General features: G+C 46.2%; 1 long non-coding RNA gene across 1 annotated transcript in view; it reads right to left on the reverse strand.

Annotated features, from left to right (window-relative positions):
• Nucleotides 1-254: 254 nt before the first annotated feature.
• LOC120406992 overlaps nt 255-27918 on the reverse strand; it is a 33459-nt gene continuing 5795 nt past the window's right edge. The window contains exons 2-4 of the long non-coding RNA XR_005599720.1: nt 9127-9264; nt 4954-5111; nt 255-388 (exon numbers count right to left, since the gene is read on the reverse strand). This is a non-coding gene — a long non-coding RNA (uncharacterized LOC120406992). The remainder of the gene's footprint in view (nt 389-4953; nt 5112-9126; nt 9265-27918) is intronic.

Here is a 27918-nt window from a genome sequence, read left to right on the forward strand (position 1 = left end):
TAACTAGCCCATTATTTGCCCAGCAGCTTCAGGTCAGATGCAGCAGCTGTTTTTTCACTGCGGTGCTGGTTCCTCGCTAGGAGGAGGCTGGCCCTGTTATTCCGATGGATCTCCACTGACAGCCCATTGCTGCACCCATCTTCCTGGTTGAAGATGACTAGACAGGATTTCCTTTTGAGATCATCACTACAGCTGGTAAATCCAGAAGGAGAAAGTTACTCACCCTGCAGTAACTGAGGTTCTTCGAGATGTGTCTCCCTGTGCTCCACTCTAGGTGACGGTGCATCCCGGCACCACTGATTGGAGATTTTCGGTAGCAGTGCCTGGTTGGGACGCACGCACTCCCTTGGTATCTCCCGTCTCATTGGAATCTTCACATCACATATTCCTAATTGTCAAAGTATCGCACAAGTTATTATAACAGTTTTCTCTGTTTTCAATTGAAATTTGCTGACCAGATGAGTCTCACACTGAAGGTTGTGTGCCAGTAGCAGTAGATTGCGTGCCTATAGTTTGTACTGTATTGTGGGTAGATATAAATGTATGTGAATTCCTAATGTTATGCTTCTTCATTTGGAAGCTTTTATACATACAGTACAACAGAGCATCTAGTCTGCCTGGTAGAAGGTTTTAATCTGTAATTGCCCTATGCATTATTCCAGATGCTAGTTTTTTAATTCCATGACACTTATACAGAGGTCAGTAATAAGTGTTAGAGATGACAATACACAGCTTCATTCTGGGCTTCAATCAAAGGCCTCACTAAACAAAAATGGCCATTTTGATACTTACATAGTGATCTAATTAGCACAAGTCCGTATACTTGCACCAAATGAAAAATGGCAGTAGTGGTGGCAGTAATGCTAACAATGTACTTTGGGAATTTTACCTCTACAGGGAAGTTACAGTGTATGATGTGGAGAATACAAGCCCATTAAAGCTTACATCAAAGAGAAAAAGACTCTCTACAAACTTCAAAATATGTGTTATTTGTTAAGAAAACCAAAAGTTCAGTCCTGTTCCCACTGCAGTCAGGAGGAGCTTTGCCAGTGAGTTCAGTGGGAGCAAGACCAGTCCCTAAAGTGTTAGAGCCCCGACCAGTGTGCAGCAGGGACCTTCCCCATGCAGATTATTATTAGGGTGACCAGATGTCCCGATTTTATAGGGACAGTCCCAATTTTTGGGCCTTTTTCTTATATAGGCTCCTATTAACACCCACCCCCATCCCGATTTTTCACACTGGCTGTCTGGTCACCCTAATTATTATCATTAATAATTATTTCTAATGCAGTAGTGCCTACGTGCTCCAGTCATGGACCAAGGCCCCATTGTTCTAGGTACTGTACAACCAGGAATGAAAAGGTAACCCTGCAGACCTCACCCATGCGGATTGGAAAGGGGAGGGAAACAGCTGTCTGCACAGCAGGGGATCAGGGAGAGCCCAATGTTGTTATCCTTACTCACATTGGGGAGAATTTACTCACAAAAGTCACCGCACTTGAGTAAGGGTGGGAGAATTGGACCCTCAGACTGGAATCAGGCAAGCAGAATGAGCTCTGTATTACAGCAATTTGGACAGCCCCAGGTCGGAACACTATGTCTGCCTCAGAGTTATGTCCTTACATTTGTTCATGGGAGGAGGACAGGTCACTTGACAGCACTCACTGTCAGGTGGGCAGCATTCAGCACCAGCTCCAGGCTGGTCTTCAGGAGATGATTTGCTGGACAGTTCCTTAGGGACACTTCACAGCAGGGAAGGAAATTTCAATCATCTTCTGTAACTCCCCTCTCTGGTCACTTTTCCAGTCTGCAAAGCTTGCAGAACTAGCATCTGTATGTAGTTGCAGCTGTGGCTGTTCTCTTTCTCTTGGGAGTTCTCCTGGTGCCTCCTGGTGTGGAGTTTTACTGAGCTTTGTCTCAGACTAGAGGCCAAATTCAGACCTCGTGTAAGCACATGCAAGCCACTGAGGTCACTGGAGTTGCACCTACTTATGACAGCTTTGAGTTTGGCCCTAGGAGTCTGTGTAACCCAGAGATATCAGACCACATAAGTCATCCAGAACAAGTACATCAGAAAATAGCGTGAAAACCCTGTGTGAAAACCCTGTGTGATAGCCAAAGAGGGAGTCAAATACATTATTTCGTGTGAGAGAGAGGTCGTATGGTTCAATGGTTAGAGCACAGGAAAGCGTCAGTACAGAGACCTAAGTTCTATTATGAGTCCTGCCACTGATCTGAATAAGTCACTCCTTTTCACCTGGATATAAGTGATGCTTAATGAGGACCATACTTTTATGAGACTCTGAATGCTGGGCACTGAGGAAGAGACAGAGTTTTGAATACAGTGGAAATGAAAATGTTAAGATGGATGCTTGGAATGACAAGGGTGGACCGTGTTCAGAACGAACACATCAGGGGAAGTGTGAAGGTGGCACCAATTATAGAAAAGCTGAGAGAATCCAGGCTTAGATGGTTTGGACATGTGAGAAGAAGATGGGAAGAACATACAGGAAACAGGGAGTTAGACTTAGAAGTGGAGGGTGAGAGAAGGAGTGGAAGACCCAAAAGAAGATGGATGTTACACAAAAGGATCTGATTAGCTGAGGAGTTTCTGAGGAACTACCTCAAGCCAAACTGGGATGGAGAAAAAGGACTTGCAGAGCCGACCCCATATATATGGGACTAAGGCTAGAAGAGGAAGCTGAGTGGTACTCAGTACCTGAGGCTCCCAATGACTGCAATGGGAGTTGGCGCTCAGTATATCTGGAAATCAAGTTAACTTTTCTGTGCCTCCATTTTCCCATCTGTAAAATGGAACCAATTATATTTACCCACCGGCATGAAGCACTGTGACATCTAGGGATGCAAATGCCATAGGAATGAGAAGTATTACTAATAATTAAGGCCTAATCATACCCCCAAGACCTCCATTGCAACAAGCTTTCTTTTGGGGTCTCTTCAACCTAAACAATTCAGTGAATTCAACACAAATTAACAATGTTTCAGATGACCAGAATCTGCATTTTTCTGCTCAAAAAGTTTGGTTCATAACATTTTGCCCAGCTAGACTCCCCAAATGCCCAGGATCCATTCTGGGGAAGGGTTACCATGGAGGAAAACATAATCCATACACTGGTTGCCTGCAGCTAGAGGTGGAAATGTAGTAAGGACTCATTACTTCCCCACAGCCCCACCTCTCCAATGGAGACTCCTCCACCCCTTAATGGAGGGTCCCTGGACAACCACGGGCATGGCACTGCCAAGGTAGTGGTAGTGCTAGAGATCGAGAGCTGGCATGGAGTCTCTGCATGGATGGACCTGCCCTCCTGCTGAGCATTTGGGGTCCAGGTAGGGTTGTGGTTGGCCCATGCAGCCTGCTCTGTTGAACAGGTGAGGGAAGGAAAGGCAAATCATGCATCCTAGAGAACAGCTAAGGAGAAATCCCTATGATAAGAACCTTGCCTAGATGACCTCCCCTTTAGCCTCCTCTTGAGGGTTTTAGGTCCTCTGTTATTCATAGTTGTTAGAGGCCAAAGCCTTAGAAATAATGCCTATGGCAGCAGCATGGTCGAGGAAGGGGGTGTGTTCCAATGCACTGAAGATGAGGCTGGCATTTGGGAACTCTAGGTGCTCATCTGGACTCTACAGCTGTTGTCCTGTCCCTTACCGCTTTACTATGTGGACAGCCACTAAGGCCATATCGACACTAGAGAATTTGGCACTACAAAACCCTAGCATCCTTTTGATGCCACCTCTTACCCACACACCAATGTGCTTGAGATGGTGCTCAGGCCGTTACATCATCATTGCTCCTGGACTTGCTCGGAGCAATGCTAAGCACTGTTGCATCCTGCCTCGCTCACTCCACTCTATTCCCAGTGCAGCAGCAGCTGTTACTGTGCAGTTAGTCCTCCCAGTGCAATCCCACAGTTCTCCTGCCTATGCTGCAGTGACTATGTGAACAGCTCAGAGCATTGACTGTGGCCTATTGATTCACTCAACTACTGGCCAACACAGACCTGAGAGCAGCCATGTTTGCACTCAGCTGGTCTCAGCACTGCCTTGTCCCTCCCTGGACACTCCAATTCCAATAGCATCAGGAAAGGACACAGAGGTAACACATAATACAACTCTATTAAAATGTATAAAACACCTTGTATTTTGTCCCATGGATTTAATAGATTTTTTCATAGCTTTAAAGACTAGAAGAAACCATCTAGTGTGATGTCCTGTATAATACAGGCTATAGATCTTCCCCAAAACAATTCCTTTTGAATTAAAGCAGATCTTTTTTTAAAAAATCACAGTTTCAGGGTAACTGCATCTGGATCCCCCCTCCCCCCCACACACATTGGTCCACTCCAGGAGTTCTCAGTCAGGGCTCAGGCCTCTGAGCAGGGAATGGGAACCGTGTTCCACTCCATTTGGACTGGGGGTTTTAAGGCTGCATAGGCCCCTGCCATACACTGTGATATCCCCAGCAAGCCTTGAGTGGGGTGGACACCCCAGTGTTGGGTATGGACTGTTGTATTGTTCTCTCGTTCATTACACACAGTTTATTAAAATATATGTGGGTAACAGACCCAATCATCAGTGACTTTAAGGACACTGTCGCAATCCAAGATGGAGTCTGAAAACTGTCATCTTGTGACTCCATCTTGTGACCTTCTGTACACTGTCAGCCTGGTCTGGATAAAACTGGACTGAATGGGATTTTCCCACCACTGGGTGATCACCAAGGTTCCATCACCTCAGACTGTTTCCTGCCTTTCTATGGATCGTATTATGTTTTCCCACTATAGACTCTATAAAAGAACTGTGATCATAGGCTGATGGGGCAGGCCATCATAGCGACTGTGTGTGCGGTTTCGGGTCTTCGTGGCACTAGTGCATCAGCGAAGAACACCATTCATTCCCAGAGTGAAAAGAAAAGAAGACACATTACCATCTTACCTGTCCTGCACCTGGAGAACGTCACCATCCAGAGGGTTCCTAGTCCACTTCTTCTGTCCTGACATCCATCGAGGGACTCTCCAGTGTTCCTCCTCCAAGGGTTTCAATTACCTATGGAGTAGAGGTGCTGGACTTCGCCACCACTGAAGTGCTGGGAACTGAGTGAGAAAGCAATTAGGGTTTCTAAGTTGGGGGTCATATTTCTTGAATACCAGGGTGGGCTTCACGCTGGCAGGGCAGAGCTGCTGTGTCATTTGGTTGGTTTGTTATATAGCGATTAGTCATTTACATTTATACCTTCCTTATCTGTGTAATTCTATCCCCTCATACATTTACCTGTTTGTTTTGAGCCTTATCTCTTTTCAGTTATATTTATTGTGCACCACACAAGGGAAGGGGGGAGGAGATCTGCACCAGTCCAACGCAGAGGGTGAATCTGCTCTTTTGAGAAAAGGGGGCTTGTTTTCTATTCCGATACCTGCACCACTTTACACATTCAGAGTTATCTTGGCTCCCCTTTGAGATAACACCTGAGGCCACCAAGCTGGATTTTTCTGACCTGCTGCTCCAATACAAAGTCTACTAGGTGTATGAAAGGCTGACATGTGACACTCTAGGGGTATATGCTTCTATCAAAGCTTCCCAACAGTGTCCCCTGGACTGCAATGTGGCGCTCAAGTGGAACACAGACACCTTCACAACCAGAGACAGGGAAAGGGGGAAATCTGGAAGCAGATTTGGCTAAATCCTCTGATGTCGGGGCCAGGATCAATTTGTGACTAATGAGACTGGGAGGATGATCCAGATAGCTCATCAAAAGAAGAGGAAGAATCAGGAAATCAGATGCTCAGCAGAATTATCATGGGACACTTGAAACAGACAGACACATAAACAAAAGCAGCCATGAGTTTGCCAGATTGGAAGGAGAACATAAGAACGTAAGAACAGCCAGACTAGGTCAGACCGCTGGTCCATCTAGCCCAGTATCCTGTCTTCTAACAGTGACTGGTGCCAGATGCTTCAGAGGAAATGAGCAGAACATGGTGATTATGAGTGGTCCATTCCCCGTTGCCCAGTCCCAGCTTTTGAAAGTCAGAGGTTTAGGGACACCCAGAGCATGGGGTTGCGTCCTTGACAATCTTGGCTAATAGCCATTGCTGGACCTATTCTCCATGAACTTATCTAATTCTTTTTTTAACCCAGTTATATTTTTGGCCTTCACTACATCCCTTTGTGTACAGAAATGCTTTTAGGAACCATTAGTAAAAGAATAGATAATAAGACAGAAATATCATAATGCTACTATATAAATCGATGGTACGCCCACACCTTGAATACTGCTTGCTGCTCTGGTTGCCCCATCTCAAAAAAGATATATTAGGCTTGGAAAAAGTACAGAGAAGGGCAACAAAAATATTGTTTCCTAAAAGCATTTCTGTACACAAGGAATTTGATCCTGAAGTCCTCACCCTGTCCTGAGATTTGCCAGAGTAAGGACTTTACGACTGGGCCCACTAATTATAATGAGTGACGCTGATATAGCACTTTTCTTTCAAAGTCCTCAAAAGTACTCAAGAAACTCAGGGCCGGCTCCAGACCCCAGCACGCCAAGCGCGTGCTTGGGGCAGCATTTTGCCGGGAGGGCGGCAGGCGGCTCCGGCGGACCTTCCGCAGTCATGCCTGCGGGAGGTCCGCCGGAGCCGCAGGACCAGTGGACCCTCCGCAGGCACGTCTGCAAGAGGTCCCCCGGAGCCGCGGGACCGGCGACCGCCAGCGCGCACCCCACGGCATGCCACCGTGCTTGGGGCGGCCAAATTCCTAGAGCCGCCCCTGAAGAAACTATCTGGACTGTAACTACTGTATGAGGATCACTCAGCGATCTCTGAAATGCAGCTGTTTCCAGGGTAACACATGATAGCTGTTTAACAGAGCTCAGAAACATTAATCTATAGTTAAGGTAAAAAAGAAAGGAATACATTTTCTAACTGAAATGAATCTTCCAACCCAGTGTAGAAAATAAAGTCTGCAACTCTTCATTAGCATTAGGTCGTCACCTACAAATCTGCATGCAATTAAGAAAATAAACACTAGATGTCAGTGATATTAAAAATTGGAGTGCTTTGAAGCAGTTGTCAGATGCTGAGCTAGGAATACTTAGGAATCATATGCTAAAAATTAAAGCTAATAAAAAGCAAAAGTAAGCTTTGTGTTTTGTCAGCTGTACAAGGTGAAAGTGAAGAGACAGGACTGATCCCTGGTGTATCCCAGCAGAGAAACAAATAAAGGGTAAATTCCTTTTGCCAAGACTGATTTTGAAATGATTTCTCTGTAATAGGCCCTTCTATGGGGGTATAAGTGGCATATGAGTAGGATTTTCATGTAGTTCAGCCCATGCATCATTTGAAAGTATATGTTCTGGGTGTGCCCCAACAGGGAATCTGATCATTATATTTACTGCTGAGCTGACAATATGTGTCTGAAATAGCTCAATGACTGATGCACTGAATACAGAAGAAGGCTATTGATGCTTGACTCTGATAGCTATATAAGTGTTCGTACTGCACTCATCAGTGTCTCACCTCATGCCAGATATAACAGAGTCTGAAAAGGTTCAGCGCAAAGCAATGGAAATGATTATCAGGATAGCAGATCACCCTGGCCAGGTCTGTGGCTAATAGGACAGGATGCAATCTTCTGGCCAGTTGATGATGGAAGTGGGAGTTTTATGCGTCCAATAGCATTGCTTCTAACTGTGGACTGACTTAACCAACTGAGGACAGATGCCCTCTACAGTGAGGAATGTTGTAGAAGAGACCAGCCAGGGAGTCGTTTTCTGAAAAATTCAGGGGTGGAGGTGGGCAAAGTTATCTCAGCATATAGAACATTATATGTGATTACATTATAGCCTGCAAAATCAGGGGGTGCAGGGGGGCAAAAAATGGAAACAAATAAAGGAGCATACAGACCTATTAAAAGTTGGGGCAACTGAGGTCGGGGAGGTGGGGGGGAACTGCATCCCTTGCTCTACAGCAAATGGTGCCCTTGGAGACAAGTTCTTTGGAGCACTTCCCTGTTCTACCAGCATCACCTCAGTATTGCCTGGTTTCAGCTTTACCCAGCTGCTCTTCATCCTGTTAGGCAATGAGGAAGCTGGGAGGTAATACTGGTTATGTTTGATGTTAAAGGAGCTGGAGAGCTGGGTGTCATCTCCCTACTGATAGAACATCACCCTGTGTTATCTCATCGGCGCTTCCAACACCTTCATTTAGATATTGATCATAGAATCACAGAATATCAGGGCTGGAAGGGACCTCGGGAGGTCATCTAGTCCCACCCCCTGCTCAAAGCCAGACCAACCCCAACTAAATCCATATAGGGGTCTAGAGGTGAAGGCACAGTTGCCTGTAATAACTCTCTGGGTTCAATTTGAGACGAAGAAACAGACCCATTTAAAGACATTTCTGTTAGCTCTGGCACCTTCTTGGAGGTGAGGCAGAAGTATTAGGTGACCGTTGGAATCAAATGCTGCAGAGAAGTCCAGCAGAAGGACTTCCCTTTGCTATGGACAGGCAATCATCTACCAGAGCAATAAGACCTGAAGCCTGACTGAGAGGGATCAGGATACTGGCAGCCTACATGGGGGCCTTGGAGATGGTTTGTTTTTTGTTAGCTTGAGTAGGTTTGGGAGATTGGACAGTGGACAGTAGTTTGTGAGGTCTCTGGCACTGAGGGGTAGTTTCTTTAGTGCTGGTGGGACTAGGGTATTTTCTAGAGGAGTATGTTCAGCAAAGGAGATGCTGACAGTGTCTTTTAGGAAGTGTCTGATGTTCTCTCCTACCACCCAGAAAGGTGCCCTGATCGTTTCCATGACTACATGCGTAAATGGACCAAATCCTTGGAAGGGAGGACTCAGTGTTTCTGCTCAGCATGTTGTTCTTAGTGGCCCACAAGGCCATCCTGGTGTGAGCAGTCCTCATTACACTCATCCACTCCCTATTCAGCACCTAATTACTCACGGGTGAGCTCGAGGTGGTCGATATCCTCCAAACGCCAGTGGATCATTTATCAATTACAGCTGTGTATTGTTGTCCAGATGCATCACTCTTGATGCCTTCCTTTCATGCCAGTAATGATAATGAGGACAGGCAGGGGAGCACAGCAGGAATCCCTTACCATGCTGATGTCCATAATGAGAAGGGAAGTGTGTCAATAGGAAGTCTTGTCTCGTTAGACCATGGGGTATCTTCTCCCTTCAACTTGGGAGTGCAGCTCTTTTTTGTCACGTTCCAATTCAAGCCGTATAGCTCAGAGCTGCAACACAAATCACTGGGTTGGGGACCAGATGAGCGTCAGAGATAATCACCACCAGACATACGGTGGAACAATATCATATACCATTAAGCTTTAGAACCCTAAGGATGAGTTTACTTGTCCTTGGGATTCTAAACAAAGGGACCCCTGTACATTCTCTCTTCTGCCTTCTCCACAGCAGCAGCCCTGCTTCCTGCACAGCCCTGGTCCTTCCATTTCCCCCAAGAATTTCCCAAGGTCAGCAGAAGAGCTCACTGCTACCCCAACTGTACTTACTTAGATCCCAGCTTGTAGAGCCTCCCCGAGCTTTTCTTTGAATCTTGACTGAGAATGAACTTTTGAAATCCAAGAACACTGGCTGGCTTCATGGGGCTCTCTTTTAGGGGTACTACTGACGTGGGGTTTGGCAGAACTTTGGGAAGCCTTCTGTGGGGTGCCAAAAGACCTACACACTCCATCACAGGCCCGTCTCTATAATTAACTAAACCAGAATGCCAGATTTGAATACATCCAAAACCTCAAAACCAGAAATCAATCCAAACACTGTGGCTTGAGTCCATCTCCACAATTTCTCAGTCAATATTATTTGTTCCTTTTTCAATATTTTTGTATAAAAATAAAAGTGCAATAAAATATATGAACAAAACAAGAATAATTATTGTAGACATACATGTAAAGACAGATTTTACAATGGCATGGGAGACATCTTAGTAAAATCATAAGGTCTTAAAGTGTATTTCAGTTTTTATAAGAAATTTGGATACATGATAGGATGTGAATTTCAGGTAACAGAGATTTGGGGTTTGGAAAACTAGGATTTATGTCTATTATAAACTCATTCTGGGTTACTGGCTCCATCATACATTATTAATACATGCAAGTGAGCACCTGTGGAGAAAAATATTCTAGGGCATTGCAGTAACTCTGAAAGAGACTGATGGTTGATAGAGAAGACCTTGCAATGTAGGCAGATTTCTATGCAATATAGTTTAAGGCTACACATGCAATTAACAAGTCAACATGGCTGTTGATTGAAGGTGAGCATGCCAAAGGTCAGCCTTGGAAAAGTAAACCACACTGCACACCCAAAGTAAACAATACGGTGGTGATTAGCTGCTCTGTGTTCATAATGTATTCCCCTCACAACGTACTGTAGTTTTGCTGTTTTTATTTTTTTAAAATTAGTTGCTTTAGAAATACGATATACATTTATTGTCCAATTTCAAGTAGCCGCTTAGGGTGGTGAGGGCAGATAAAAAGCAGATTAATATATGTTATATGCAGTTAAATTGGGTTCAGTTATGGCAAAAGAGGCTTTGAAAATTGAAAGAGACTGAAGAGCGTGGTGAGAAGCAGCATGGGGTTGGGAAAGGCTCAAGGGGCTAACGCGAAGGCATTGAGACAGCAGCAGGACCTCTCAGACTCCAGCAAGGGCCAAAGAAGCCGTATGTTAGTGACTAAGTGGAGGTGCAAGGAAGTTGGTTGGGGTAGAAGAAATGCAGGAGAGGGGGTGGAATGAGGAACTTGGGATGCGGAAACCAAGTAGCTGACAGATCCATGGGGGTGGCTGTCAGACACACACAGAGGAAGGAAACTAACCAAATTCAGCTAGCTGCCTTCCCACTGCTACAGCAGCTGCTGCTTTCTGAACTGTTAACAGGGAATCAGGGGCGGCTCTAGGCATTTTGCCACCCCAAGCACGGCAGGCAGGCTGCCTGCCGCCCTCGCCCCCCACGGCTTGCCGCCCCAAGCACGCGCTTGGCATGCTGGGGCCTGGAGCCGCCCCTGCAGGGAATAATCACTGAATGGGTGTGTTCCCAGTGGGGTCCTGCAGGGATCAGTTTTTGGCCCTATGCTATTTAACATCTTCATTAATGATCTGAAAGAAAATCCAATCCATAAAATCATCGTTGACAAAGTTTGGCGGTGATACAAAAATTGGGGATTAGTAAATAATGAAGAGGACAGGTCACTGATGCATAGCAATCTGGATTGCTTAGTAAGCTGGGTGTAAGCAAACAATATGCATTTTAATATCGCTAAATATATACACTGAGGAGCAAAGAATGGAGGCCATACCACATGATGGGGAACTCTCTCCTGGAAAGCAGTGACTCTGAAAAAAATTGGGGGGTCGTGGTGGATAATCAGCTGAATATCAGCTGTCAGTGTGACTCTATGGCCGAAAGGGCTAATGCGATCCTGGGATGCATAACAGGTAAAGTATTAGGAGTAGATATTATTTTACCTCTGTATTTGGCACTGGTGCGACTACTACTGGAACACTGTGTCCAGTTCTGGTGTCCACAATTCAAGAAGGATGTTGATAAACTGGAGAGAGTTGAGAGAAGAGCCTCAAGAATGATTAGAGGATTAGAGGACATGCCTTATAGCAGTGCTTCTCAAACTTATTTGACTAGGGGCCCCTTCTTTTTTTGTCTGCCCCTCCCCCCATGCACAAGTACATATACCGCCACCCAGCTCTGAAGGCAGGAGCTCCCAGCTCTGAAGGCAGAGCAGAAAGCAGTGGCTGCTGGCTGGGCACCCAGCTCTGAAGGCAGCGGGGAGAGCAGTGGCTGCTGGCCGGGCGCCCAGCTCTGAAGGCAGCACGGAGAGCAGTGGCTGCTGGCCGGGTGCCCAGCTCTGAAGGCAGTGCGGAGAGCAGTGGCTGCTGGCCGGGTGCTCAGCTCTGAAGGCAGTGCAGAGAGCAGTGGCTGCTGGCCGGGTGCTCAGCTCTGAAGGCAGTGCGGAGAGCAGTGGCTGCTGGCCAGGTGCCCAGCTCTGAAGGCAGTGGGGAGAGCAGTGGTTGCTGGCCGGGTGCCCAGCTCTGAAGGCAGCGGGGAGAGCAGTGGTTGCTGGCCGGGCGCCCAGCTCTGAAAGCAGCGCAGAGAGCAGTGGCTGCTGGCCGGGTGCCCAGCTTTGAAGGCAGTGGCACGCCAGCAGCAGAATGGAAGTAAGGCTGGCAATGTGAAAAGTGACATTAGTCAATATCACTTTTCACAGCTGACTTAGCGCCTCATTGCCACCCTTACTTCTGTGCAGCTGCTGCTACCTGGGGCTGACAGCTGGAGCCCTACCACCTCCAGACGAAGGATTGGGTCGGGTGGAAAGGAGAGCCTGAGCCTGGGTGGTGGTGCTCTGGCTCTCAGCCCCCAGCCCCAGGTGGCTGGGATCCAGCTGTCTCCTTTATCCCTGCCTTCAGGATGCGCACGGCCCTTCTGCACAAGCCCCAGCCATCCGGGGGTGACAGCCAGAGCTCTTAAAAAAAAAAAAGCACACAGCTCGCGCCTCCCTTGACGCATTCGTGCACCTCCCTTGGGAGGTTTGAGAACCACTGCCTTGTAGTGATAGACTAAAGGAGCTCAATCTATTTAGTTTAACAAAGAGAAGGTTAATTGAGGGTGATTTGATCACAGTCTATAAATACCTAGATGGGGAACAAATATTTGATAGTGGGCTTTTCAATGTAGCAGAGAAAGGTATAACACCATCCAAAGATGATAAGGTAATAGTGCTTATGTAATATACTTAGACTTTGGTAAGGTAGACTTGGTAGTGCACAACATTTTGATTAAGAAACTAGAATGATATAAAGATAACATGGTACATATTAAATGGATTAAAAACTGGCTAACTGACATATCTCAAAAATAACTGTCAATGGAGAATCATGATCAAGCAGGTGTGTTTCTAGTGGGGTTCCACTGGGATCAATTTGTGGTTCTATGCAATTTAACATTTTTATCAATGACCTGGAAGAAGATGTAAAGTCATTACTGATGGAGTTTGAGATGACACAAAGACTGGGGAAGTGGTAAATAATGAAGAGGACAGGTCACTGATACAGAGTAATCTGCATCACTTGGTCAGCTGACAAGCTAACAATATGTGTTTTAATAAGTCAAAATGCAAGTTCTTACATCTTTGGAATGCAGGTCATATTTACAGGATGGGGGGCTCTATCTTGGGTAGCAATGACTGTGAAAAAGACTTGGGGGTCATTGTGGATAATCAGCTGAACATGAACTCCCAGTGTGATGCTAGCCAAAAGGGCTAATGTGATCCCTGGATTTATATATGGGGAATCTTGAGGACAAGTAGGGAGGTTATATTACTTCTGTATTTGGCACTGGTGCAACTTCTACTGGAATACTGTGTCTAGTTCTGATGTCTACACTTTAAGAAGGATGTTCATAAATTGTAGAGACTCATAGACTCATAGATTTTAAGGACAGAAGGAATTATCATGATCATCCTGCAGGGCCACAGAGGGTTCCAAGAAGAGCCACAAGAAGGATTAAAGGATTGGAAACTATGCCTTGTAGTGAAAGACTCAAGGAGCTCAATCTATTTAATTTATCAAAGAAAAGGAATGGCTAGATGACAGTCTATAAGTACCTACATGGGGAAGAGAAACTGGATAATAGAGGGCTCTTCAATCTAGCTGACAATGGTATTAAAAGATCCAGTGACTGGTAGTTGAGGCTAGAAAAATTTAGACTAGAAATACAGTGCACATTTTTAACAGTAACGCTGATTAGCCATTGGAACAGTTTACTGAGGGTTGTGTAGGAATTACCATCACTGGAAATATTTATTCAAGACTGGGTGCTTTTCTAAAAAAGTATGCTCAGGTTCAAACACTGCAACTGGATTGAAGCAGGACTTAATTCATGGAAGTCTTATGACCAATGTTATGCAGGAGGACAGACTAGATCATCACAATGATCCCTTCTGGCCTTCAAATCTATGAATTTATTAAAATGTTTTTTCACAAGGAAAATGTCAACTTTTTGGCAAAAAATCAAAAACAGAAAACTTTTGCTTTAAACCAGAACATTTCTATTCAGCTATCCTGCCGTAGTGCCTCATGGAAGTTATAGTTTGGATGCCTCATTCCCCTATTCTCCGCTATGGATTGTGCTCCCTGGCTGGATTACATCACCCATAATGCAGTACAATCTTCTCCCCTCTTGCTGAGCCATGCCAAAGCATCATCTAAGTCCCTGGCCATTGTGCATGTGGAAGCCAGTAAATAATTAACAAGGTTTTGAAGAGATCTTAATGAATGTTAGTTAGCATGAGTTAGGCTAACTGTGACCCTGGTGACGTGAGGAAGCAAGATAATGTAAGACAGAGTGAATTGTGTGAAAGTTATTATGACCTTGCAATATGCAGTCTTGCAGTCTTGTTTTTCTAGTGAGATAGCAGAAAAGCTTATGTATAAACAAAATGTATTTGTTGCTTTTTACTGTCTCCATGATTGCTAGAAATTGTCTGTAACAAAGGTTTAAAGGCTTGATGTAATTGTTTACCAGTTGAGAGACCTGTCCAGGACCCTGTGTCCTATGGCACTCTCTCCCTCCATGGTAATTACTGGAGAAATAATAAAGTATTTAATCTTGCTGCACCCAAACAAAAAGCGAGAACTAAGTTTTTCTTCGACAATTTGGGGGCTCGTCCGGGATGGCAACGCCCACGGACCCACAGACGGCTACTACGGATCTTTCCCCTTCGAACCCCATGGCACCACATGAGAGGTATGAGACCTTTTGAAATCTCTATTGGGGTATCGGAGGAGGACTGTCCCTGAGGATGTCTGTCTCTCTGTTGGGCTCACGCCATCTGAACTTATTGACTGTGCAGCAGGATCAGATGCAAAGTGGTATTGGGGAGTGGCCCCAATAACGTTAGTTTATAGCAGTACTGGGAACTGCTGAGTTGGCCAAGGTAAATGCATAGGTAAATGCATAAGGTAATGCATAGGTAATGCATTAGAATGCACCGGTGCTGAGGGGTTTTTACCGCCTCAAGAGGGGTTGTCATACCGCCTCATGGTATTGGTCCGGACCAGGTAAAGATGCATCGTGGTTTAAAAAAAAAAAAAATTTTTTTTAAAGAGATAAAGGTTAAAAAAGGGTTAAAAAAAAAAGAAAAAGGAAGAAAAAGAGGCCTTGGTGTGTGTGTGTGTACACCAGTGTGAGTGGCTGTTAACGGGCTAGCCCGGTAACTAGTGGATCTTTACGAGATCCGACCCACGGTGGGCTGACTCAGCCTGGCATAGTCCGGCGAGGAAGCTGCCTGGGTCTAGGAGTGTGTGAACCCATCTTCCCTCCCCTTTCCTTGTGAGTCTCTCCTGTGTGAGTGGAAAATGGGTAAGGGACTGTCTAAATATTCCACCTCACCCCCTAAGGGTACCCCAGCATATTACATGTACGTACATTATGGTCCTAAAACCTGCAGGTATTTAGCGAATTGGAATCTTCACACGCGTGAAAATCCATCTAAATAATGCCCATTAGAAGGTACCTTCAATCTAGATAAGATCATATATCTCAGTGGAGCTTTTAATCACAAAGAAAAACCTCTGACACAGTGTGAGCAATTTGTCTAGGAACGGGTTAATTTGAAATTCGGCTTAGCCCTGAGATAAAGGAGAAGTTGTTTTGTGTTCAAGGTCATGAATCAGTGCGGACTATGCTAAGTGCAAAGAAAACTGCTTTCAGCCCCAGCTGCTTGTGGAAAATAGAAACTGAGGCAAACCAAAGGCAGTACAAGTTACAGAATTGGAATTATATTTGCAAAGCTTAACTTCCCAGTGAGACATGTGTGAGTATTAAAGTGGTTTAAGGCTTGGGGCATTCATGTTTTTCCTGTGTGAGGTGGGAGCATTCCCAATACTCTCCATTGTTGTTTTATTATTTTTAATGAAGCTTTAAAATTTGATTATATGCTCTGTCAGTCTGATCACCTGACATGGGGGATAAATTAGTAACAGGAATTTGTCACAGTTTGGTGAGCACTTAATAATGGGGGAGCCCTGCAGAATTTACACCATCTATCAGAAAGAAACCACCAGGACTCCACTGGCCATCACATACAGTCCCCAGCTAAAACCCCTCCAGCGCATCATCAGGGATCTACAACCCATCCTGGAGAATGATCCCACACTTTCACAGGCCTTGGGTGGCAGGCCAGTCCTCGCCCACAGACAACCTGCCAACCTGAAGCATATTCTCACCAGCAACTGCACACCGCACCATAGTAACTCTAGCTCAGGAACCAACCCATGCAACAAACCTCGATGCCAACTCTGCCCACATATCTACACCAGCAACACCATCACAGGACCTAACCAGATCAGCCACACCATCACCGGTTCATTCACCTGCACGTCCACCAATGTAATATATGCCATCATATGCCAGCAATGCCCCTCTGCTATGTACATCGGCCAAACTGGACAGTCTCTAAGGAAAAGGATAAATGGACACAAATCAGATATTAGGAATGGCAATATACAAAAACCTGTAGGAGAAAACTTCAACCTCCCTGGCCACACAATAGCAGATCTTAAGGTGGCCATCCTGCAGCAAAAAAACTTCAGGACCAGACTTCAAAGAGAAACTGCTGAGCTCCAGTTCATCTGCAAATTTGACACCATCAGCTCAGGATTAAACAAAGACTGTGAATGGCTTGCCAATTACAGAACCAGTTTCTCCTCCCTTGGTTTTCACACCTCAACTGCTAGAACAGGGCCCCATCCTCCCTGATTGAACTAACCTCGTTATCTCTAGCTTGCTTCTTGCTTGCATATATAAACCTGCCCCTGGAAATTTCCACCACTTGCATCCGAAGAAGTGGGTATTCACCCACGAAAGCTCATGCTGCAAAACGTCCGTTAGTCTATAAGGTGCCACAGGATTCTTTGTTGCTTTTACAGATCCAGACTAACACGGCTACCCCTCTGATACTTGACACCATCTATCTGTTTTACCCTTGTTATTTTGTGTTTGCTTTGTTTGGTATTGTTGGTGTTATATGATAAGGATTGCATGATTAAAGGTGAGCTCTAATAGAATAAGGAAACACTATTTGGTTTTGGTGCACAATTTAGCTTTGGCTCTGTTTTGTTTGACCGGTTACTGTTGTTTTTCTGCTCTGTTCATTTGGGCGTTAGGTGTGTGAGCGGAACTGAACTTCTCGTTCGTAATTCCTCAGGGTGGAAGCCATGTGTGTGATGAAGCTCTGAGGTTGTCCTGAGATTTTACTGTCCCGCCCCCCTGTAACGGACAATGTAATAGAAGTGGAAAAATCTGGCTTAGACTGTAATTTTCTTTGCTCTCTGTGTAATTTTCTTTTCTGTTTAAGTGTCAGCAGACAAATGGGTGGGTCTCTGGGTAGACCCCCAAAGGGGTTTGGATTATGTGTTAAGTAAATGGCCATGTATTTTTGCCCAGGTGGCAAGCCTTACTAGGGAGGACTCGGGTAGTCTTGTGAGTAGAAATGTTTTGGGGACAAGACCAGAAGGGTGAGGGCTAGTTGTGAAGCCCACCCTCCTAGCTAAACTGGTAGTGCCTAGGATAGGGACGATTCAGCGAGAAAAGCAGGATCGGGCCCAGGCGGGCAGGCAACGGACAGGGAGAGAATACAGGTTGGAAACTTTTGAATTTCAAATACTCAGAAGGACATTTGGACTGGTGATTTGAATTGGTAAAGTGGCTAAGAAATTATTAGATTGCAATCACTTGGCTATGTTTTGTTAAATCAGTTGAAGAATGTATACAGTGCTATGTACTGAAAATTTTATTAGGCTCTAAAGGCACTATAAGTGGTGCTGTTTCCTTCCAGTGTTTCTAAGCAGGAGTTAAAAATAAAAAATAAAAAAAATAAAAAGCAAGCCAGAAAGAATCTGTGTTACTGCAAATTAACTAACTGATAAGGTAGAGGCCGCTGAAACCAGGGCTGTCTGAGAAACACATACGAGAAATATGGGGTAATTCCTCTATTTTGCCTGAAATCAACAAGAGTATTTGTATGTTTTAAGTAATGATTGACTGCCCAGAAGGGGTAGACCTGTTTTTGTCTTTCAGATAATCAAAGAAAACTAATGCCACCTGCACAGCATTCACCGTACCATGATTTACTGGCACAGTAAAAATTATGTTGTGTGTTCTATGTTCTGTCTTGTGGTGTTTGTCTTGTGGCCAGAATTGTTGTGTTTAATATTTTCATGGGATGGTCAGATTTGGAATCAAACAGAAGTATTGGATTGAAATGCAGATACTTGTTTTGTTCAACTTAGAATACAAAGTGTTTGGTTACATCAGAAAAATGTGATATACTAAAGTCTAATACATTTTCTTAAGTAAGAGAAAGAAACTACATTGGCCAAATCTTTTAATTTAGAGTGGTTATTAAAATTTGCATACTGCCAGTCTTTGGAAGCAAGGACATGAAAAGTTAACCCACTCCCCATATTGTACAAGGGATCCTTCTGGCTACCTCAGACTTTTAGCCAGAGGGCTGGGGATGGTGGATAGCTATTGGACTAGAAGTTATATTAAGTGTACTTCTCAAAGTGGGTGTGCTTGTCCTGGCTTGTCCTTCCAAAGTTCTGTAATAAGGTTATTTTAGTGAAAGGGTATATGTGGCATACATTGAATGATAATACTTCTGTACTGTATAACAGTACTGTTTATGTGTTCATGGTATGAAAAAGGTGTATAATTGAAGAGTAAAAGTTTCCTTTGTAGGTTAAATGAACAAAAAAAAAAAAAGAGAATGGCTAACATGCGCTGGCCCCAGTCAAGGACACCGCTTGGCTGCCTACCAAGGGAACGGGGGGGAATGGTTGCTGCAGTTACACGAGATTGGTGTGCAGCGGCCAGCCCACTCTCCTCCTTGGGGACCTTTTGTAAATATTCAGATTGATTTTATTTATATGTCTAAATGTTGTGGTTATGAATATGTATTAGTTTTAGTTGATGTATTTACCACTTGGGTTGAAGCTTTTCCCTGCAGGACAGTAGATGTCTTTGCTTACAGATTTTGTACCACGTTTTGGCATCCCTGTGACTATCAACAGTGATCGTGGCACTCACTTTACTGGACAGATTGTAAAGGGGTTATGTGCAGTTTTGCACATCCAACACAACCTTCACTGCCCTCATCATCCACAATCTGCTGGGACAGTGGAACGTCAGAACGGGACTTAAAAAAATAAACTGGCCAAGATTTGTGCTGAGACACACTTAAAGTGGCCAGATGCCCTTCCTTTGGCACTGATGTGTATGAGAGCCATTCCCAATCGAAAGACTGGACTCGGCCCTCATGAAATTTTGACAGGACACCCAATGCGACTACCAACTGCATCCCCACTAACCCCAGCTCAGATGGACATTCATTTGCTGGATAACATAATGCTTAAGTATTGTCAGGCACTAATGAAATGTGTTAAGTCTTTTTTTATACACAGGTGATGGAAGCACTACCGAAGGATCCTGTGCAACCTTGCCACTCGTTAGAACCAGGAGCCTGGGTCTACATACAGATCCATCAACGCACGACTGCCTTGGCTCCACGCTGGAACGGCCCTTTCCAAGTCCTGCTGCCTACCGACACCGCTGTGAAGTGCCACAGACTGACTGCTTGGACCCAGGGTTCTCACTGCACAAAGACCCCTCCACATCAGAAGAATTTTTCTACTGATAATTCGCCTATTCCTTTTTCTAGTTTTACTGTGCTTCTGGACAGCAGGAAGAAGGACAAGGTGACGTACTAGCAACCTCTCCCTTGTCCACTGACAAACTACTGTGCCTTTGAACTTTTGTGGAAAAAGCAAGTCATTACAGGATGATGTCCTGGTATTCTTCCCTGTAGGATGCTGAACCACAACTGCTTCAGGAAAGAAGAAGAAACACTCACTCCACTGACATTGCCATAGTCCAGGAATTACTGACTAAAAAGGACATTGAGAACTGACCCTGGTGAAGAAGCAATGAATTACATTCTGGCAGGAAGGAATTTGTGGGACCCAAGCTTGGGAATGTGGTATTAATTGGATTTTGGGGTTTATTCTACAGGCTGCGCCCTGTGTTTTGGATAAATCCTTCAGTATGTATTGCCCTCCCTAATTGGATTTTAAATGATATTGCCCTTATCCAGTTTTCACGTCACTTTTACATACCCAGATTGCTCACAAGGGGCTGCCATTAGATTAGCACAACGGAGAACCTGGAATAAGAGGACATTGGGCAGATCCCTATGGGCTGGGGCTAATAGTGTCGTAGCCATTTGGACTATTCTTAAAGGCCACTAGCCTTATTCTTAAAACTCAGCTATCTTAAGTACGGGCTGGAGTTGGTGAGTACTATGTCATTTCCGCCCTTAGTTCTATGACCCAGAAGTTACTGACAGAGATGGTATTGAATATCATTGAGGCTGGGAAGGCATTGCAGTGGGATCTAGACCAGACTTGGCCCACTGCCCTTACTGTCACATCAGGAGTGCCATCTGATCTGTGGTCATGCAGACATACTTGGACACTTTCTGGATGGAAGTGTGGACATTCACAGTGCTCCTTCCAAGCATATGGACCGGTTAGGGTGGGTGTGGGCTCCCACATACCGAATCCTGCTGGGTCCATGGGGAGCATGCATGTGGGATTGGGTGATTCACCGAGATATCTGGGAAGTGAGACCGCCTGATACTCCTAATCGATTTTTAGTTAGTGCTCCTGGGATTACAGCTGATATTTGGATGGGGTTAGGAACTCTATGGACATTTTGGCCCTTAGAACCACCACAGCTTCAGTGTGTACAGAAACTGAAGCCAGGGAAGTTGTCACTGTTTATGACAATATTTGCTGGGAGGGTGGAGGTCAAGGAACTACCCTGACAGGACACCCACTTTTTCGAGCTAATGATAGCTGTGTGTGCGTTAATGCCACCACTTTACAAGATATACACATAGGCGCCGACTTATATGGGGCTCTGGGGCTTTAGCCCCATGAATAAATCCCAGGCAGGGGCTCTGCCCCACCAATATTTTTTCTCCCCTGCTTCGAGCGCCGCTGCCGCCGCCGCCGCCAGGGCTGCCCAGAGAATCAGAGGGCTCTGGGCTGCCTGCTGCAGCGGGAAGCCCAGAGCCCTCTGATTCCCGGCGCGGCTGGGATTTAAAAGGCTCTGGGCTGCCCGCAGCAAACAGCCCAGAGCCTCTGATTCCCGGCCGCGGCTGGGATTTAAAAGGCTCTGGGCTCTGCAGGCAGCCCAGAGTGGGCTGCCTGCTGCGGTGGGCAGCCCAGAGCCTTTTAAATCCCAGCCGCGGCTGGGATTTAAAAGGCTCTGCGCTCCCCGCGGTTGCAGGCAGCCCAGAGCCCTCTGATTCTCGGCTGCGGCTGGGATTTAAAAGGCTCTTGCAGGCAGCCCAGAGCCCTTTAAATCCCAGCCGAATCAGAGGGCTCTGGGCTGCCTGCTGCAGCGGAAGCCCAGAGCCCTCTGATTCCCGGCCGCGGCTGGGATTTAAAAGGCTCTGGGCTCGCAGGCAGCCCAGAGCCTTTAAATCCCAACCGCGGCTGGAATTTAAAAGGCTCTGCGCTGTCCGCCGCAGCGGGCAGCGCAGAGCCCTCTGACTTCCCGCCGCGGCTAGGATTTAAAAGGCTCTGCGCCTCGCTTGCAGGCAGCCCAGAGCCCTTTAAATCCCAGCCGCGGCGGGGATTTAAAAGGCTCTGCGCTGCAGGCAGCCCAGAGTCCTTTAAATCCCAGCCGCCGGGAATCAGAGGGCTCTGGGCTGTCTGCTGCAGCGGAAGCCCAGAGCCCTCTGATTCCCGGCGCGGCTGGGATTTAAAGGCTCTGGGCTGCCCGCCGCAGCAAACAGCCCAGAGCCCTCTGATTCCCGGCCGCGGCTGGGATTTAGGCTCTGGGCTCCCAGCAGGCAGCCCAGAGCCCTTTAAATCCCAGCCGCCGGGAATCAGAGGGCTCTGGGCTGTCTGCTGCAGCGGGAAGCCCAGAGCCCTCTGATTCCCGGCCGCGCTGGGATTTAAAAGGCTCTGTGCTCGTGCAGGCAGCCCAGAGCCCTTTAAATCCCAGCCGCGGCTGAGATTTAAAGGGCTCTGGGCTCCCCGCCGCAGTGGGCAGCGCAGAGCCCTCTGATTCCCGGCCGCCGGCTGGGATTTAACAGGGTCTCAGCTCCCCCCGGTTGCAGGCAGCCCAGAGCCCTCTAAATCCCTGCCGCGGCTGAGTTTTTAAGGGCTGCGGGCTCCCCGCGGTTGCAGGCAGCCCAGAGCCCTTTAAATCCCAGCAGCGGCTGAGATTTGGTTCTGGGCTCCCGCAGCGGGCAGCCCAGAGTCCTCTGACTCCCAGCCGGGCTGGGATTTAAAGGGCTCTGGGATCCTCGCGCTGCCAGCAGCCCAGAGCCCTTTGAATCCCAGCCTCTGTCCGCTGATTGCCCTCCCCAGACCCCAGCCCCAACTGCCCCCAGAACCTCCACCCCTATCTAAGCCCCACTGGTCCTTGTTCCCCACCTCCCGAGACCCCTGCCCCTAACTGCCCCTTGGTACCTCAGCCCCTATCTAAGCCTCCCTTCTCCTTGTCCCCAACTGCCCTCCTGAGACCCCACCCAACTTCCCCAGGACCGCACCCTACCTGTCCCCTGATAAACCTCTTAGACTCCCATGCCTATCCAATTGCTGCCTGTCCCCTGACTGCCCCTTCGAACCTCTGCCCCATCCAACTCCCCCTGCTCCTTGTCCCGTGACTGCCCCCCGGCACGCCCTACCTCTTCTCCAACCCCCAAACTGCTTACTGTGCCACTCAGACCAGCGTATCTGGCTCCATGCAGCTCCAGACAGTTGCTGCCATGCTCCCCCATGGAGCCCACAGCCCTCTCCCACCCCCAGCACCTGCCTTCCAGATTTGAACACCTCAAAATTCAGGAGTGCTCAAGCTCGGTTTGGGCAGCTTTTACTTCATTTCTCCCAAATCAGTTTCCCCTGCAAGGTGCCAACTGAAGGTGTTGGAGAACAGAGAGATCAGGTGGCCTCCTAATGCCTGGAAAAGAGACAAAGGCCGGAGGAGGCAGTGTCAGTGCCTGTGCGGACTTCTGGGAAATGCACGGTGTGGAAGGGGATGCTGTGATGCTTTGGAACATCTCCATACAAAGCCAGTCAGGACTCTGGGAGCCTCTCTCGGAGCATACTGTCTCCAGGGCAAGAAGCTTACACCTTCCTGGGTCTGACTCGGAGCATTCAGCATGCCCTTCCACGTCATGCACTTTCCAAAGTGAGTCTGCCCAGGCTGGTCCTGGGGCAACCAGAGGTCGCTGCACCCCAACTCTGCAGTCAGATGTGACTCTCAGCCAGACAGTAAAACAGAAGGTTTATTAGATGACGGGAACACAGTTTAAACAGAGCTTGTTGGTACAGAAAACAGAACCTCTGTCAGGTCCATCTTGGGGTGGGGAGCCCAGAACCAAGTTCTGGGTCTCTCCCACCAGCCAGCTCCAAACTGACACTCCCTCCTCTGGCCTCTGTGTCTCTTCTGGACAAGGAGGCCACCTGATCTCTTTGTCCCCAACACCTTCAGTTGGCATCTTGCAGGGGAAACTGAGGCACCCACACAGTATTCAGAGAAAATATTAAGAACATTCCCACTTCATCACAACAGATGCAACAAAATATAATACTGTATATTGAAGTAGGCAAGTGCTGCTTCTGACTTTCCACTTTTAATTGACCCTTGTAATCTTGTGGCACTGACGCGTTGTAGCTTCATTTTATATCGGCTTACAGGGCGGGAGCGGGGGGGCACCACCATTTTGGGCCCCACCAAAAATTATACAAACCTGCCGCCTATGGATATACATATTAATCTTACCACTGCTGCAGGCAATCCTATCATTTCCTGGCCTGCAGATAGAATGTTGCCAGTAGCTTTTAGATTTCAGGTATATTTTCCTTGGACTAGAGTAGTGCCTGATCGGTTTCAAAATTTGCTTTCATTGTTACCAGAGGTTCGAAGAATCTCTGCGTTGCAAGGGCAAATTCATATGCTTCAGGATATGTATATCATGCTGAATAGTATGCCTTTCATACAGCTTATAGAGTGTCTACTTTAGGTACTGAGTATGGTGTATTGTGCTTTGTAACCAAAATTGTACGACACCACCATTATTTTATTCCTATGGGAATGTTATTGTTTGTGGTGTTGCTAGTTAGTTTAGGATTGTGTTCTTGTTGTTGTAAAGGATATAATGCTAGTAATAATACCTTTCATGTTCGTGCTGATCATGCATTGTCATTACATCCCATGAAAACCCCTAAGATTGACATATTTGCTGTAGAATCTGACATCCATGGTTTGATGCAAATTGAGATTTGAAATATTTGTTGTACTAGAAGTACAAAAGGGGGGAGTGTGGAAGCCAGTAAATAATTAACAAGGTTTTGAAGAGATCTTAATGAATGTTAGTTAGCATGAGTTAGGCTAACTGTGACCCTGGTGACGTGAGGAAGCAAGATAATGTAAGACAGAGTGAATTGTGTGAAAGTTATTACGACCTTGCAATATGCAGTCTTGCAGTCTTGTTTTTCTAGTGAGATAGCAGAAAAGCTTATGTATAAACAAAATGTATTTGTTGCTTTTTACTGTCTCCATGATTGCTAGAAATTGTCTGTAACAAAGGTATAAAGGCTTGATGTAATTGTTTACCAGTTGAGAGACCTGTCCAGGACCCTGTGTCCTATGGCACTCTCTCCCTCCATGGTAATTACTGGAGAAATAATAAAGTATTTAATCTTGCTGCACCCAAACAAAAAGCGAGAACTAAGTTTTTCTTCGACATGCATCATGGAAGATGCATTCCAGGTGGAGAACTCAGACCATAGAGGAGAATGAGGACATAGGATACCTGAACTACAATTCCCTTGAGGCACTGCAGTGGCATTTCCCAATCAAAATTGTTCTGTTTTTGGCTAAAATTTTTGAGCATTTTTTTTATTGAAAACTAAATTTTCTGTGGAAAACAGATGCTCTTTGTGAAAAATGTAGTTTAACCAAAAACCGTTTTGACAGAAAATTTTCATCCAGCCATATGCCTAAGCCCATATTTAGATACTTAAATATAAGTATATATCTAATTCTCCACATAGGAGTAGATAACTGGAAGGATTCAAGTTTGAAAAACGTGGCCTATTCCTCTCATTTTAACATTTCCTTTGAACAAAACACCCAATTCAACACTGTTATCAACATGATTCTAGGATACAAATATCACTGTATTCTACATAAATAAATATTCGTACCAAAAATATGGCCTCATTCTTCCCCAGCCTTACACACAGCCCAAACAAGCTAGCATGTCTCTGATGAGGGTTGGCAGGCGGGGCAGTTGATATGAAGGTCACTCATCTGATGTCTGGTTCTCATGAAGTAGTGAAATATTTCAGTGTTTGGGTCACAAATAAGGTGCCAGGTGTCCGGTTTTCAACTGGAACGTTCGGTTGAAAAGGGAACATGGCGGCATCCAGTCAGCACAGGTGACAGGACGCTAAAAGTCTGATTGGCCACAGTAACTGGCCTCTGCCACTGGGGGGCCGGGAAGAGCAGCAGCTGTGTCTGGAGCCACATGGAGCTGCTCTCTCTGCTCAGCTGCTGAAGCCTGACAGAGAGCAGTGGCTGGCTTCCAAACCAGGCTCCAAGAGGTAAGTGCTGCCACCAGGAGAGGGGAATCCTGTCCACACCCCCTTCTGCCCCGCTGTGCCCCAATTACCCCAGCCCTGGCCCCTCACTACAGGGACTGACCCCTGCCATGTCCCACTGTGCCCCAGTCCCGCTCTGACTTGCTATGCCCCGATTGGGCAGGCGCTCAAGCTCCATGTCAGCACCTCCCAGCCTGGCTCTGCAGGTAGCAGGTGAGTCCTGGGAGGGGGGAATGAGCGTGGGTGGTGGAGAGTGAGCGATGGAAGGATGGGGGAGAGGAGTGCACAGGGGGTGGATTCTTTGGGAAAGAGGCAAGGCAGGGGGTGGTCGGTTTTCAGCAATTAGAAAGTTGGCACAGCAGGAGTTTACATGCAAACAAACCAGATTGCCACTGAGAATGGCAAGAAGATATGAAGGTGATGGGCACTCTAAAAATGGCTAGATTAGATGCACAGAAAAGGTTATATTAATATTAGTGTAATATATTTTCTTTTTACAAAACCTAGATTGTTGGCCTAAACTATCTAATTAAAACAATAATGCTGAACATGTATATGTAGCACTTTTCATGGTCAAAATGCTCTACAGACACTGGGCTTGATTCATGCCTGGTGGGGACATAAGGATGAGGGCAGGTTGCTGTACCAGTGTGGGGCTTTATGTCCTTTTGGGTCAAACCTCTGAGCTATTATTCTGTTGCCTTTGTTAATTTGAATAAATCTTAGTAAATCTCTCTTAACACATGGTTTTTTTTATCATAGAATATCAGGGTTGGAAGGGACCTCAGGAGGTCATCTACTCCAACCCCCTGCTCAAAGCAGGACCAATCCCCAGACAGATTTTTGCCCCAGATCCCTAAATGGCCCCCTCAATAATTGAGCTCACAACCCTGGGTTTAACAAGCCAATGCTCAAACCACTGAGCTATCCCTCTTACCTCATGGGCTTTAAAAAGTGATAGAGATATTTATCTGGGTCCGATCCTTAGTTTTATTTATCTGTTACAGAGTTTTGAGGTAACAGTTCTGGCGACCGTGGCAGGACCCAGTTTAAAACCCTGTTTAAAACTGCTGCTTTGAACATCTGCTTTGCACTGCCGCTCAGAGCCCCCTCTTAAATTGTCCATTCTTTACGTTATTATCTGCTCAGGAAAGGTCTGAGGGGAAAAAATGGACCTTTGACTTTGGGGGCAGGGGCCGGGGGGAAGTCCCAATACTGCTCAGCTGCTGACTCTCCAACACACAGACTTGTGGCAGGCACTGAGAGGTGCGCTGCCTGAGCCGCAGAGAAGCAGCTCTGTGTACCCGCTCCAGCCGAAAGGTTAGGAAAGCACAGTAAAGAACCAGCTCAACAGACCCAGTGAGATTGGCAGACTCCAGCCTCTGTGGCCTGGTGCAGGCTGCCGGTTCTGGTTCCAAGAAAGCCCAGTGGGCGCAATGAGCCAGAGAACTCTATTGTATCGGCACTCCAGCTGTGACAGTCTGCTGAGTGTGAGACATGTGACGGGAAAGAGGTTCCGGCCATCCCGGCCTGGTGGGTGCAGATAGGCTCGGGAATAGAGAGCTATCTGAGAAATAGAGAGGCTCTGGTCTCTCTGTGATAGGCAGAACATTTTTGTGGGTAGGATAGCAGCTGACAGGGTAAGATGGCAGTAAAGGTTTTTGGATCAACCGGATAGACAAGGCAGATTAATAAAAACTTCCTTGAATTTTATGTCAACTTATTTGGGAAAAATCGGAACCCATGGGAAGAGAACTTATTTTCAGGGGGAAATGCATTGGGTAATTGTGTAAAACATGGGAGAGATTTCTGATCTCTAAGCCCTCCCCTATTAAGAAAACCAAGAAAAGAGCCTTATTATACTGTCTAGTAATGGTAGCTAACGAGCTAGATTAGGGGTCGGCAACCTTTCAGAAGTGGTGTGCAGAGTCTTCATTTATTCACTCTAATTTAAGGTTTCACGTGCCGGTAATGCATTTTAACGTTTTTAGAAGGTCTCTTTCTAGAAGTCTATAATATATAACTAAACTATTGTTGTATGTAAAGTAAATAAGGTTTTTAAAATGTTTAAGAAGCTTCATTTAAAATTAAATTAAAATGCAGAGCCCCCCAGACCGTTGGCCAGGACCTGGGCAGTGTGAGTGCCACTGAAAATCAGCTCATGTGCTGCCTTTGGC

The sequence above is a fragment of the Mauremys reevesii genome, linkage group 5 (genome assembly GCF_016161935.1).
Source record: "Mauremys reevesii isolate NIE-2019 linkage group 5, ASM1616193v1, whole genome shotgun sequence".
Taxonomy (NCBI): domain Eukaryota; kingdom Metazoa; phylum Chordata; order Testudines; family Geoemydidae; genus Mauremys; species Mauremys reevesii.